This window comes from Cavia porcellus, unplaced genomic scaffold (genome assembly GCF_034190915.1).
Source record: "Cavia porcellus strain 051 isolate PalLab524CR breed Dunkin Hartley unplaced genomic scaffold, mCavPor4.1 scaffold_19, whole genome shotgun sequence".
In the NCBI taxonomy this organism is placed as follows: domain Eukaryota; kingdom Metazoa; phylum Chordata; class Mammalia; order Rodentia; family Caviidae; genus Cavia; species Cavia porcellus.
In genome coordinates, this window is record NW_026947502.1 from 18,042,919 (window position 1) to 18,055,458 (window position 12,540).

The 12,540-nt window shown below is 35.2% G+C and overlaps 1 non-coding gene across 1 annotated transcript; it reads left to right on the forward strand.

Annotated features, from left to right (window-relative positions):
- Window positions 1-12,150: 12,150 nt before the first annotated feature.
- Window positions 12,151-12,257, forward strand: LOC111757829 (U6 spliceosomal RNA). The gene has a single exon (XR_002792095.1). It is a non-coding gene; the product is annotated as a U6 spliceosomal RNA (small nuclear RNA).
- Window positions 12,258-12,540: the final 283 nt, after the last annotated feature.

Consider the following 12,540-nt stretch of genomic DNA (forward strand, 5'->3'; position numbering starts at 1 on the left):
GCTAAAAAGATTAAATTAAGGCTAATTAGAGAGATTAGAAGACAACATACATGGAATAAGAACATCTGTTTACAGAAATCAAAGGAGATAAAGCAGATTTTTTAAGTACAAATGAAATCATTCTTCCCTTTAAAGTGATTATCTTATTTAAAAACTTGTGTAATTAAGCTTAGATATTTGCGGAAGATAACATAAAAATTCTTTTAAGTGTCAAACAGAATTTTTCTAAATAATCAAGAAAAAATTTTCATGAAAAGCACTACTTCTAGACTCCCAGACGATGGTGGAGTGGTGAGCAGCAGAGAAAGACATTCTGAGATTTGGTGTCCAAGCACTGGAATATAGCAACAGGAGGAAGAGAAGAAGGAAGAAGTGGGCCCCTGGGACCCAGGACGCGTCTGAAGTGAGAACTGGAGTCCACAGGGAAAGCAAAGAGAAAAGATTCAAGGAAGAAGGAGGAGGAGGCAGGTAGGGCTTTCTTTGTTTTTGTTTTTGTTTTTGTTTTTGTTTTTTATTTAAAGAGAAAAAAGAAAGAACATAAAAAAACAAAGCAGTAAAAGGGTACAAATAATACAGTATTTCAAGAAAAAAAATGTACAGTAAGAAATCACCAGTTAATAGGTTACATATTATCTTCCCAGAAACAGTTGTCCAAATTACAAAATTAAAGCATATAAAGTGGACATTCATACAGTGAAATTGGACACAGTTACATTCAATGATCCAACAAAAACTCAGTAATATGGTTTTCCATCCTACACACTCGAACATACCTGTGTTATATCCCTTAGTCCACCTTCCTTTCCACTCTTTTTTACAATAAAAATTAGACTTTTTGGATTTTATTACTCCCATGGTTCTTATTACTTTTTTTGAAGAGAATAAAACCAAATGTGACTAAGCAAAAGAGTCAGTTAGAATAGAAGGGTGGACATAGTATATGAGGCAAAAATAGAATACCAGGTGTTCAACAGTGGTTACCATTGTGCCTCTTGCTATTTTCAAATTGAGTTGTCTATATCATCAGGTATAATAGAAATGATCAAAACAGTACAGAACAAGACCAATAAAACCTACACTGAAGACTTTGCAGGACTTCAAAAAAAATATAATAGTCAAACCATAATGGGCATCATAGTATATCTTATTGCCTACAAAGTGATTGCCTATACCCTCAAACTTGATACTATCAAACAAAATAGAATATAGAATAATCAGATAGAACAAGATAGGGAGAGCAATACTGGGGTTCAAATCAGGTTAATAGGAAAACCAAGAAAGTTACTATCATATGTCCCGCTATTTTTAATTTAGTTTTCCCTTAATTAAAAAATGAGAGAAAATAGATTAATTTTTTAAAAAGGGAGTGAGATTGAGATAAGAGAAGACATTGTAACAGAACAACGCAGGGCAGAACCAAACAATTCAAGCATCATTGTGTTTCACCACCAGATACTCTAACATAATAGTAGTCGCCATAGTGCCTCATTCCTTGAATTATTTGAGTGTAACTTCGTATGCTATAACATCAAGGATATCAAGACATTATGAAACCATTCAAGAGAATGCAAGAATTATAAGGTATTTAGAACCAGCTAATAGAAAACAAACAATGGTTTCTTTATTATCTCTTTGCCTATAAAGAATTTTGTTTATACTATAGCATATAGTGAAATATAGTAAGATACAACATGTTAAAACCAGTTGAAACAGATGTACCACAGCTTGATGGGACTTCAAAACAAGATGATATTAAATCAGCACTAGCTTTTATGTTGTGATGTTTTCTTCAAAATAACTATTTGTACTATCATAGATACTAAAATCGAACAACCCAGGTTAAAACCATTGCGGTTAATGAGTGAAAACATTATATGGCTTCACCCAATACGATTGGGAATCATGATTACCACATACTTTTATGTATTCTTATCAGTTCTTACACTAGGGAAACTATTCGCTATGTATACATGTAAGTTTGATTTATTTCACTTATGAGTATGGTCTCAAGCTGCATCATTTTTTTATAAATGTCTCAATGTGATCATTCTTTATACCTGAGTAGTACTCCATTGTATAAAAATACCATAACTTTTTATCCATTCTTCAGGTGATGGACACTTAGGTTGTTTCCAAGATCTGGCTATTACAAATTGTGCTGCTATAAACGGGTGCACATATATCACTGTGGTATGATGCTTTCAGTTCTTCTGAGAATATGCCTAGAAGTGGAATAGCTAGAACAAATGGGACTTCCAATCCCAGCTTTCTGAGAAATCTCCAGACTGACCTCCACAATGGCTGCACTAGTCTACACTCCCACCAATAGTGCAAGAGAGTTCCTTTTTCCCCACAACCTCTCCAGCATTTGTTGTTGGTGGTTTTTTTGACCTTGGCCATTCTTTCAGGAGTGAGATGAAATCTCAGTGTGATTTTAATTTACATTTCTCTAATGACTAATGATGATGAACATTTTTTTCATATATTTATTTTCCATTTGTATTTCTTCATCAGAGAATTGTTATTCATCTCAGATGCCCACTTGTGGATTGGGTCTTTGAATTTTGGGGGTCTGATTTTTTTTAATTCTTTATATATTTTAGACAGAAGTCCTTTGTCTGAGGGGCAGTTCACTAAGATTTTTTTCTCAGTTTGTGGGTTTTCTTTTCACTATGGTGGAGATTTCTTTTGACATGCAGAAACTTTTTAATAAGAGGTGATCCCAGTTATTGATTCTGGGAAGTATTTCCCATGCAGCTTGAGTCCTATTCATGAATTCTCTACCTACTCCTATATCGTCAAGGTTTTTACCCAATTTGTCTTCTAAATCTATTGATTTAGTGTTTCTGTTTAAATATTTAGATCTTTGATCCATTTAGATTTTATTTTAGTATATGGTAATAGGCATGGGTCTAGTTTTAGTTTTCGGCATATGGAGAACCAGTTTTTCCAACACCATTTATTAAAGAGACTGTCGTTCTCCCAGTGAACATGTTTGGCCCCTTTATCGAAGATAAGGTGGTTGAGTGTGTTTGTAGTTGTGGTTGTATCTTCTAATCTATTCCACTGATCTTCAGCTCTGTTTTGGTTCCAGTACTATGTTGATTTTACTGCGGTTGTTTTGTAGTATAACTTCAAGTCAGAGATTGTGATACCTCCTGCCTTGCCTTTGCTGCTTAGAACTGTCCTTGCTATTTTAGGTCTCTTCTCGCTCTAGATGAATTTTAGGAGTGATTTCTCAAGTTCTGTGAGGTATGTTGATGGTATTTTTATCAAGATTGCATTGAATCTGTATAAAAGTTTTGGGAGAATGGCCATTCTCACAATATTTATTCTTCCTATCCATGAGCAAGGGATGTCTTTCCATTTTCTGAGATCATCTTCAATTTCATTTTTCAGTGTATTATAAGCCCATCCCAAGAAAACCTAGGAGCCATGTGCATAAAAGAAAATATATGCCACATAACTGAAATACCTGAAATAATAGTAACTGAAATAAAAAAGCAACTCTGGGAAGGCTTAAAGGAATTCAAACTAGAAATAACCTCTCAGGTAAAAGAAGAAATGATAAAAGAAATGAAGGAGATGCTGAACATATCTAAAGAAGACACAGTTAAAAAAATTGGAGGAGATAAACAAAAAGAATCCCTGGATGAACAATATAAGAAACAAACAGAATATATAAAGCAGAATCAAAGAGATATACAGGAAATCAAAAACTCCATTGAAAGCTGTAAAAACCGCCTCAATGAATGTGAAGATAGAATTTCAGACCTCGAAGACAGTGAACAGGAAAGGAAAGATCTTTTAAAAATAACAAGAAATCAGGAAATAACAATTCAACACCTGCAAGATGATGCAAAGAGGAACAACATAAGGTTGATATGGATAAATGAAAAAGAAGGGAACAACATAAAGGATGTCAAGAGGATATTTAGAGAAGTAATAGCTGAAAACTTCCCAAATATGAGATTGGAAACTGATATCAAGATCAATGAAGCATACAGAACTCCAAATAGCCATAACCAAAATAAAACTGCACCCAGACACATAATAATGGCCATCCCAGAAATCAAACAAAAGAATAGAATATTAAAAGCTGTCACAGAGAAAAGACAGATCACCTATAAAGGAAAACCTATCAGAATCACAGAAGACTTCTCAGCACAAACAATAAAGTCAAGAAGAGCATGGAGTGAAGTATTTCAGATTCTAAAGGAAAATGATTTCCAACCCAGACTGATGTACCCTGAAAAACTGTCCTTCAGAATGGATGGAGAAATAAGATACTTCCATGACAAAGAACAGCTGAAAAACTACATGATCACCTAGCCAACCCTGCAAAGAATACTGAAAAAGACAGCCTAGACACATTTAGGAAAAAACCACTAAACAAAGCAGACAATTAAACAGGACAGAAAGATAAAGATGCAACAGCAGAAAGATAACATGTCAACAATAAAACCATATATATAGCAGTTATAACCATTAATGTAAATGGTCTCAATGCACCAATTAAAACAAACAGACTGACAGAATGGATCAAGAAACAAAATCCAACCATATGTTGTCTACAAGAAACCCATCTAACCCAAAAGGATACCCACAGACTGAAAGTCAAAGGATGGAAAACAATACTTCATGCAACAGGAACCCCCAAAAAAGCGGGGGTGGCTATTCTGTTTGCAGACAATGTGAACTTCAAGCCATTAATGATCAGAAGGGATAAAGAAAGTTACTACATACTGGTTAGGGGACAACTCCAAGAGGAAGAAATAACTATCTTAAATATATATACACCAAATTCCAGAGCACCCAGTTATATAAAACAAGTACTAACAGAAATGAAAAACCAAGTTAACCGTGATACAATTCTAACAGGAGATCTTAACACACCATTGACACCAATGGACAGATCAACCAGACAGAAAATCAGCAAAGAAATAAAAGAACTGAATCGCACCTGTAGACTTAATAGACATATACAGGACTTTCTTTCTGAGCCCAGATTTCTCCCTGGGCCTGCATGGAGGGGTGGCTTGAGAATGCAGGCTCATGGTGACTTCTGGTAACCCCAGAAGACTCCACAGAGCAGTGGAGCAGAGCCCTGGGCAGAATAGACTGCCATGGATGCACTGAATGGTGCTGGCTGGTAAATTGTCCCATTTAGACCTCCTACAAAAGGGGGAGATTGGCTGGTCACCATATTGGAGAAAGGCCAAGTGAGTTTTGGGTTCATAGGGGCTGCTGGCTTCTCCTAATGGCTCCTAGGAAAGTTCACACAGGACAGGCACACAAACAGTGGTGGGCTGGATGGGTGGGACTGTTTCCAGCCTTACAGTCTGAGGCCAGCCTGAACTTCAGAGAAAACAGAGGTGCAGCCTTGCTGGGATCATCTTCTGCACCACTGTGGAGCTGCTGCTGTCTTACTGGGATTGATTGACATGGATCTGGACTCTGCCCATGTTGGCTACCAGTGGCATCTGGGTCACACCTTGAAATGGACATTTTGAATTTTCTTCTCTGAGGGATTGGGACATAGCCCAGTGGCACAGCACCTGCCTGTCAAGCAGTTATCAATTTGATTCCTAGTACAATTTTTTTTCTTTTCTGATTTTCTTTTTATTTATTTTCTTTCTTCTTTGTTTTTTCTTCAGTTTGTTCTTGTTTTTATATGAATGTGAACATAGTTTCTAGTTTTTGTGGTTGTTCTATTCTGTTGTCATTTTTTTCTTTTCTCTCTTTCCCTCCTATCTTTCACATCTGTCTCTCAAAGTTTGCATGATCCTCATTTGTCCTCTAGCCTTGTCTCTAATCTCTTCCATTTCTCCTATTTCTCTATGATTTCCCTAATCTCTCTGAAATTTTCTTCCATGAAAGGAAAATTGCCATATGGAAGGCTTCTTTACTGAATATACAGTTTTCTGGTTCATTTTAGATTTTGTTATACAACCACAAATCTAGTTCATATAGTTAAATGTGGCAAATTAATAGTTACCTCAGTTCGTGGTTCCTACGTTGTGTTTGATGCGATCGTTATTGCTGATTGTACACTTTAGCCAAAGTAACATAATTATTCTAACTAGTTGTCCTTCCAAGTATACCAAGACTGAGATTGCATAACGGTCATAAAAATACAATAGACCAGTGTCAGAGAACCAGAGGCTGAGCCAAGTACACAGCAGCTTCTCATCCGCAATAAACTGAAGAGGTAGGATCTTGGACAGACTCAAAACCCAAAATCCTGGAAGATAACTCTGAGATGTAGTCATTTCCTAATGATTCCAAATACTAGCAATAAAGCTACTTACCATAGGCAATTTACAAGAATCAACCTAGGAATTAAACTAAAAAATCAATACAAAATGAGAAGATATTTAAACAAGATACACCCCAGACATGTAGCTCACCAAAGGAAAACCCAGGGCCCAGTGGGGTGGGACAATCCAAAATCCACCTACCTTGACTCCCTGAAGTGGTAAAACCTAACATAACTAAGCAGAGGAAAGAAACTCTAGAAAAAAATCAAACCAAAAATTATTTTACAGATAGTGGCAGGGACGGTAACCCTAATGAAATGCATGCTTAAGGACTCTGGAGCAAATATAAATTAAAAAAATAAAGAAGCTCAGGAAAAGATGGAACCTATGAATGTTCAACATGGGAAACAAATGGAATCCATAAAACAGAGTCAAACAAATAATCAGGAGATTATAAATTCTAGTCAAAGTACACACAGAAGATTTAGGCAACATAAGGACAGAATCTCAGATGTAGAAGACAGGATTGTGGTTATTGATTATGAAAAAAAGATTTCATAAAAATATCAAAGGACAAAAAAATCAATCCAGCAGCTGCTAGATGATACAAAGAATAGCATAAGATCACAAATGACACATAAGAAAAAAACCTGTTTTCAGATGTCATGGTAGAAAACTTCCTTGGGAGGGGAAAAGAATTTGGCATAAAGATTAATGAGGCATCTTAGAACAAAAAATCTATGGCCATGAACAAAAAATCTATGGCTAGGCATAGCATAATCAAGATTCCAGAAATCCAACACAAGAATAGCATATTAAAAGTTGTTATGGAAAAGAAACAAATCACCTATGAAGGAAAGCCCATCAGAATCATGGCAGACTTCTCAAAACAAACTCTCAAGTCGAGGAGAGGTTGGGGTGAAGTATTTCACCCCTAAAAAAACAACCTCCAATCCATACTGATGAAAACACAAAACTGTCCTTCGAAATTGATGAAAAAACAATATACCTTCACATTAAAGAACACCTGAGGGAATTGATGAGCACCAAAGCAGCACTCTATAACATTCTGAAGAATATTCTAGAAAGAGATACTATTACACCATGAATCCTAACAGAAGGAATGCACCAGCTACAGCAAATAATTAAACACAGTAAAAAGAAGGAAACCAACAACAGGAAAATAAAATGACATGGATAAGTCAATGTATACCAGTTATAACCATCAATTTTTTATGTACTTTATTTCTGAGAGAAAAAATAAAATGAAAGAAAATTTCAAAACACAACAATCAGGGGATAACAATGGTAAATATATTGCTCCTTGCCATCCCCAAATCAGTCGCCCAATGTGCAAGGACATCTGCATTCAATTGTCCAAACAATACCAGGGCAAACCCTTTTCTTCAATGAACTCAGAGAAATCAATAGAGAAATCAATTATTTAATGATAGTACATATATATTTATGTTGTTTCCAGGATCTGACTATTAAAAATTGCACTGTTATAAACATGGATGCACATGTATCACTGTGGTATGATGTTTTTAATTCTTCTGGGAAGATACTAGAAGAATAATGACAAATAGGATCTCAAATCCTAGTTTCTTGAGGAATCTCTACACTGATTTCCACAGTGGTTGCACCAGTCTGAATTCCCGCTAACAATGGAGAAGGGTTCCTTTTCCCCCACAGCCCTGCTAGCACTTATTATTGGTTAATTTCTTCTTGTTAGTCATTCTTTCTGGGGTGACGTGGAATCTCAGTCTTTATTTATTCCTCTGAGAAGTGTGTATCTCAGATGCCAATTTTTGGATTGAGTTTTTAAGCCTGGGAAGACTGATTGTTTTGAGTTCTTTATGTTTTTGATAGTAATCTTTTGTCTGAGGAACAGCTGGCTAACATTTTCTACCACACTGAGGGTTTTCTCTTCATTCTGTTGGAGGTTTATCTTGCTATGCAAAAGCATTTTAGTAATATGATATCCCAATTATTAATTCTTTGAGACAGTTCCTGTGCAATCAGAGTTTTATTAAGTCTGCCTACACCAATGTCTTCAAAAATTTTAAGTAATCTATCTTCCAGCAGATTTAATATAACCATCAATATTAATGATTCCAATTCACCAATCAAAAGAAACAGACTGGCAGAATGAATCAAAAAGCAAGATCCAACAATAAGATGCTTACAAAAAACACACCTAATTCAAAGTGAAAGTAATAGAAAAAAGTCAAAGGATTGATAATAGTACTCTATGCAACAGGAACCTGGAAAAAAAAGCATGAGTAGCTATTCTATTTTCAGACAAGTGTATTTCAAGCCAGGACTGATTAGGAGAGACAAAGAAGTTTACTACATCCTCAGAAAGGGAACAAGAGGGAGAAGTGACAATCATAAATATACAAGTACCATATACCAGTGCACTCAACTATATAAAACAAGTATTAGTGGATATGAAAAATCAAATAAGCACTAATACAATTGTAATGATAACCTCAATATTCTACTGTTATAATAGACAGATCAGCTAATCCAAAAATCAACAATTAAATATTAAAACTGAAGAAAGCTTTTGAATAAATGGACTTAGTAGAGGTCTACAAAGTATTCCATCCCTATAACACCAATGCACATGAGATGTTTTCCAAAATAGACCACATAATAGCTCCTAGAACCTGCTTAAGTAAATGCAAAGGAATTGAAACTATCCTACAGGGAAATGAAATTGGAAGTTGGTAGAAAAAGAAAGCACAAGAACTTCATAAGCACATGTAAATAAATTTTAAAACATATTTTTGAACAACCACTGAATAACTCATGAAACTAAAGAATAAATCAGAAAGTTTCTACATTAAAAAATAATGCCAATACAACATACAATGACTTATGGAACACAATGAAAGCAGACCTAGGAAGGAAATTTATAGCGGCAACACTCATATCAGGAAAACAGAAGATAGCACAAGAAAACAACTTAAGGTTGTACCTCAAGCTTCTAGAATAAGAAGAGCAAGTCAAGACTTACAATGGGGAGGAAATTACTAAGATCAGAGAAGAAATCAATGCTATGGAGACTAAAAAAAATTCAAAGAATTGATGGATTGAAAAGTTGGTTCTTTGAAAGATTAAATAAAATTGACAAACTCATAGCCAATCCTATCAAAAACAAGGAAAGCAAAAACTGAAATCCATGCAGTTAAGAATGAAAAGGGTAAAATCACAACAGATCCTGCAAGAATCCAGAAGATCATCTACACCTACCAGAATACCCCGCAGTGGGCTCCAGTCTTCTGGAAACTGTTACGGTGCCTGAAAATAAGGAAGAGCAAGAAATACGACAGCAGTGCAGCAGGGATATGAGATGACCTGTTGTTCTCAGGGAACAAAAGGCCACGAGGAAGCCAGCACCTTGGTATTTATTGATTACATCTGTGTCAAGGACAATGGGTGAAGAGCAGTGTTTCCAGGATCAGTAATGGCTGTACAGTGGGCTAGAAGAAGAATAAAGCATTCTTGCAAGAATGAGACAGAGGGCAATAAGGAAACTACAGTTTCCTCATCATATACAGCTGTATGTGTGCACCCATGTTTATAGCAGCACAATTTGTAATAGCTAGATTTTGGAAACAACCTAAATGCCCACTGCCTGAGGAATGATTAAAAAAAAAAAGTCGTATTCTTTAATAAAATGGAGTACTACTCAGCCAAAAAGAAGAATAGATTGGAGACTTTTATAGGTGAATGAATGCAACTTGAGACCATATTCATTAGTGAAATAAATAAGACATATGTGTAAACATCATAGTGTCTCAGTCATATGAGAAGCTGAAAGAAACAACATATGTAAATGTGTATGTATATACATATAATAATAGTTAAGATAAATAAAGAAGCTACAATTTCAGAGTACTGAGTTTTCAATGTAGAGATCTTTTACTTCATTAGATTGATTCCAGGGGATGCTGAAGAGTGTTAATTTTTTGGATGCTGTGGTGAAGAGTGTTGTTTGCCTAATTTATCTCTCAGTGAGTTTGTTATTAACATACAGGAAAGCCTTTGATTTCTGAATATTGACATTGTATTCAACTATGTTACTGAATTTGCTTATTAAATCTACAAGTTTTTGGTGGCATTTCTGGGGTCTTCTATCTAGAGTATCATGCCTTACTGTTTTCCCCAGGTCTCATTTTGCCCTGTGAGCACCACAGTGTCACTACCACTAGGGCTTTCAGCTGTGAGCAGAAAAAAGCAGGGAGCCTCTGCATTCCAGTCTAGCTCAAAGGGAAGGACAAGGATGCCCTCAAACATTCTCTAGACTCAGTTTACAATATGAAGTCCCAAATATACACCTACTTTGAGAACTTGTATTCTAATAAGATGGAAATTGCAAAAAAATGGACAGATTCTTAGATACATAAGAATTACAAAAATTGAATGATAATACAAAAATTCTAAGTAAACCAGTATCCGTCAATGAAATTGAAGATGTAATTAAAAATCTACCAACAAAGAAAAGCCCAGCCTCTGATAGATTTACTGCTGCATTCTACAAGAAATTTAGAGAAGGCTTAATACTGTTACTTCTAAAACTTTTTAATGAGATTGAAAGGTATTCCCAAATTCATTCCTGGAAACATGCATTATCTTCATACCAAAAGCAGAGAAGGACCCAACTAAGAAAGGGAATGACAAGTTAATCTCCCTAATGAATACAGATGCAAAGATCTTCAAAAAAATACTAGCAAACAAAATGCAGCAAATCATCGAGAAGATTACAAATCATGACCAAGTGAGATTTATCCCATGAATGTAGGGATGTTCCAGCATATGCAAATCAATAAATATGACACACCATATTGACAGAGCCAAAGACAAAAACCATTTGATCATCTCAATATATGCAGAAAAAGCTTTTGACAAAATCCAGTACCCACTCATAATAAACCCAACAAAAACTTTGGATTGATAATCTTTAACTAAGTCTGATAAAAAGCCATCTATGGCAAAACAATGACCAACATCATACTAAATGGACAAAAAATGAAAGACTTCACTTTAAAATAAGGAACAAGACAAAGATGTTCACTGTCACCATTGATGTTCACTGTTATTGAATATAGTTTTTTAGCCAGAACAATTAGACCAAGGAAAGAAATAAAAGAAATAACAATAAGAAAGGGAGAAGTTAAATTATCATTATTTGCAGATGACATGATACTCTACATAGAAGACCCCAAAAACTTCTAGATTTAAAAAGCAAATTCAGTGACATAGTTGAATACAACATCAATATTCAAAAATCAAAAGCTTTCCTGTACCCTAATAACAAACTCACTGAGAGATAAATTAAGGAATCAACACCCTTCACAATAGCATCCCAAAAAATGAAATACCTAGGAATCAGTCTAATGCAGGAAGTAAAAGACCTCTACATTGAAAACTACAGTACTCTGAAAAAGGAGATTGAAGAGGATACCAGGAATTAGAAAGATATCTGTTATTCTTGGGTGGGAAAACTAGTATAGTAAAAATGGCCATATTTCCAAAATTCCTATACACATTTAATGCAATCCTGATCCAAACTCCAACAGCATATCTCACAAAATTAGAGAAAACAATCTTAAAATTGGAACCAGAAGAGATCGAGAATAGCAAAGACAATTCTGTGCAACAAGGGCAAAGCAGGGGCATCATAATCCACGACTTTAAATTATACTATAAAAATACTGTGATTAAAAATAGTACAGTAGTGGCAAAAAAGATTCAAAGATCACTATGCCAGACTAGATGATGCAGAAACAACTCCAGACGTATTTAGTCATGTTATCTTTGACAAAGGTGCCAAACACCTTCACTGGAAGAAAGACAACGTCTTTAAGAAACGGTGCTGATGCTCGCTTCAGCAGCACATCTACTAAAATTGGAACGATACAGAGAAGATTAGCATGGCCCCTGCGCAAGGATGACATGCAAATTCATGAAGCATTCCATATTTTTTAAGTGTATAGGATTGATAACCATATTACTAAGTTTTTGTTAGATAGTTGAACAGAACTGTTTGCTGTCTCGCTGTTTGAATGTCCACTTTGTATGCTTCACATTTGTAACTTGAACAACTATTTGTAAGAGGACAATATGTAATTATCAACTAGTGATTTCTTACTGTTTATGTTTTTGAGATTATGTATTATTTCTACGCTTTTTCTGTTTTGTTTTTTGTTCTTTAAGTAAAAAAAAAAGAAACGGTGCTGGAAAAACTGGCTTCCCACAAGTCTAAGTT